At 40.8% G+C, this 3477-nt stretch overlaps 1 long non-coding RNA gene across 1 annotated transcript; it reads left to right on the top strand.

The window, feature by feature from the left end:
- The first annotated feature begins 222 nt into the window (after positions 1-222).
- LOC134965450 (uncharacterized) lies at positions 223-3000 on the top strand. Its single transcript, XR_010188369.1, has 2 exons — positions 223-382; positions 2701-3000. It is a non-coding gene; the product is annotated as an uncharacterized LOC134965450 (long non-coding RNA).
- Positions 3001-3477: the final 477 nt, after the last annotated feature.

Genomic DNA, 3477 nt, shown 5'->3' with positions numbered 1-3477 from the left:
AAACATTTGCCTAGTGCTGGCAGCCCTGGAATGTGTTGGGAGAGACCAGGCAGTGTGTCCCAAGCGTGAGAACATTTTCCCCTACTCAACCTCTGCAGGCTTGTTCCCCTCAGGCAGAGATTCAATAAAAGCCAGTGCCAGAGATCTATTGCATTGATAATGACAGCTTCAGTCAGCGTTCAGACAGCAGCTAGGCTGGGAGGGGTGTGTAGGCAAGTCCAAGAAACACAGAGTGGGAGAGAGAAGGGGGGAGGACGGAAGAGAGAGACAAGAGACAGAGCAGAGGTGTAAAAGAACATATCTGCGGGGGAGAGAGATCCCTAAATTATCCTGATAATCTGGAGTGTTCTGGCTGAATAATATTGAGAAACATTCTGTGCTGGTAACTTGCAAAGCGTTTCACACGCTGTGGATTATACACCATTTGTTAGTCATTTCAAAATAATAATTTGGTATTAGAGAATTGGAACAGAAAATGTGCTATTACCTTTTACCTTTATTTTGCAGTGTATTACATTTGCCCTGTTTTGTAGTAGCCAAAAAGATTGTTTATTTCACATTACAGGTGCCTGATACCTCTTACGCAGGTGAGCAAATATGGATGTGTTTATTTAACAGGATTAATTGTCCATTAAAAAGAAATCACTTTATAAAAGAGCTACCTGTAATAGTCGCAAATTATTCATTAGCTATTTATATAGCACACACATATTCTGCAGCGCTGTACATCAGTCCCTGCCCCAGTGGAGCTTACAATCTATATTCCCTACCACATGTGCACACACATTCATAATATGATTAATTTTTTTTGTTGGGAGCTAATTAACCTGCCAGTATATTTTTGGATTGTGGGAGCAAACCGCAGTAGCTCGAGGAAACCCACACAAGTAGACTTACTGAACTGAAGATATGGGAAACAAAAGGCAAGCTTGCCAGCCAGTTTATTCATTTTGGCCAATATAGCTGGAAACTGATGTCTGCATGGGGCTGCTGACAACTATTCATATCTGATAATGATTGACATCTGTCCAGATTTCTAACATTCCCAGAGCAAAATGCAGCTGGCTAATGAGCGCTATAATGATGTCTGATCCATGGCTGACCACAATGATGACCATCGAACTACCAAAAACTATCCAATTTGGCCAAACAATCAGGCTGAATGTCCAGATCGTAATGTGTGTGGCTAGCTTTAAAGGACAAGGACAATTAGCTTAGTGGACTTTCTCAGTCTCAACAGAATTCATCCAGAGAGTTATAGCTAAATGAGAAAGTTTTTTAGCAAGTTGGTCTTAAGCTGGGTAAACACTAGACGATAGGGTGCACACAGCGATAGTTCGTGGGGCGGGCTGGCGGCATCGGCAAGTGCAAATACACTTGCCGATACCGCGAACAACGAGCGACTGTGGGGAGATGGGATTGGGAGGGAGCCATTCAGCAGCATGGTATCATCAACGACATACCCATGACCTGCATGTACAGACGATGGGATATCGCTGACGATCCACTGGAGCGTGCATCGTGGACGATCTAGTGCATATGCACTGGGTGATATGAACGATATGTTGTTCTAGATGTCGGAATTGGAAATATCATTCAGAATATCATCTAGTGCAGACCTGGCCAACCTGTGGCTCTCCAGCTATTGTAAAACTACAAGTCCCAGTATGCCCTGCCACAGTTTTGCTATTAGGGAATGCTAGAACTGTGGAAGGGGATGCTGGGATGTGTAGTTTCACAACAGCTGGAGAGCCACAGGTTGGCCATGCCTGATCCAGTGTGTACCCAGCATTAGATTCAGAGACCATCAGATCTATTGGCATCAGGTCACAATACAAAGGTGAAAAGATTTGACTCCAGAAGGATATCAGGGCAGAGGCAATAGATGCTCTTTGAATAACCTATGGGTGTTCGCACTGGGTTATGTGTTCCCACCATTCATACTGATCTCAAGAATTGTAAAATGGATAAGGAAGGAAGTGGCTCAGATCATAGCAATTCTACCATTCTGGCCATGAAGGCCATGGGTTGCAACAGCAAAACGTATGCTTCCGGTAGAGCCATGGCATCTACCTACTCATCCGGATTTGTTATGTTGGAAAGTGTTCACTGATGGCGTAGAAATTGAAAGGAGACTATGGAAGAAAATGGGCTTAAACATAAAATTCCTCCTGCAGATGAAAACAAATTCCTCTGAAGCTTTGTATAAGGCCTGGAGAATGTTCTCATGTTGGTGTGAATCAAGAAAGATAAAGGATTTCTTAGATTTTATACTTTCAGCAATTGGGTTTACAAAAAGATCTAGCACTTTGCACACTGAAGGGGTTGTGTAATAGGTTTTGAGATGAAGGAACCAGAGTGATTTTGACAACTTCCCCACTAAATTTAAAGCTGCTATTAGTAATGACTGATTTCTGCCTTACATTTACCACCAAAATCACAATTTTTTTTTCATCTGTCAATCTTTACTAAGAGGTCTATTCATGAAGTAGTGAAAAGAGTGGAGAAATTAGCAAGTGGAGAAGTTGCCCATGGCAACTAATCAGCTGCTACGTATATTTTTATAGAATGCGCTTCATAAATGTTACTTTGGCCCACTTCTCCACTCTTATCACTGCTTCATGAATAGACCCCATAACCCCCTGAAAAGTTTGCGCGTCAGTTTTAAGTGTTTTTATCATACCTCCCAACTTTTCACAGATACCGTATTGCATGAGGAACCCATTTACACAATAGGACATTATACAGCTACCATCTCCTCTAACGGTAAATTGAAAATTGCGCCATCAACCGGACTCCCACGTTACTAAAGAGACTTGTTGCATTGGACTTGCATTCTTACTAGGGCAGCTTTGGAACGGACTCCTCAAATGAAACTCCATTACATCTCCTGACTTGATATCCAGGGTAACATATACCTTTTTAAATGCTACATATGAATTCACTATTTTTTGTGTTTTGTATGCATTGTGTGCTTTTTATTAAAATGTTATTTTTAAACCGACTTACCTATTTTTAAACCGACTTACCTAATGACCGTTACCATTGTTTTAAATTATCTGAGTACAGCCTCCATTGTTTTATCTCCTGCTTTAACCTATTTATTGGTTTAAAAAAATATGGCAAAGATCATAATGGCAATGTGTGCCATTATGATCTTTGCCATATTTTTTTAAACCAATATAGGCACTAGTTTATTATCTAAATATGGCAGCATAATATTTATTACTTGATTAATAAAGAGGCAATATTTAATTAGTTAATTATTTGGGGCACTACTAAAATTTTATAATATCATTTTTATTTTGGCATCAGAATTTTTTTTACCTTTAGAAAGTGGACACAATTTTATTCATGATGGCCAACACTCCCGAGTCATCTGGGTGGCTCCCGAAAATCATGTGGTTCTTTCAGACATTCGGAAGAATGGGCAAGTCTAGGGGAGCATCCCGCAACCTGACCGAAGCGTCTTCCTTC

The sequence above is a fragment of the Pseudophryne corroboree genome, chromosome 10 (assembly GCF_028390025.1).
Source record: "Pseudophryne corroboree isolate aPseCor3 chromosome 10, aPseCor3.hap2, whole genome shotgun sequence".
NCBI classification, from domain to species: Eukaryota; Metazoa; Chordata; class Amphibia; order Anura; family Myobatrachidae; genus Pseudophryne; species Pseudophryne corroboree.
Note: the sequence above shows the minus strand (reverse complement) of the source record. Positions and strands in the feature narration are given on the sequence as shown.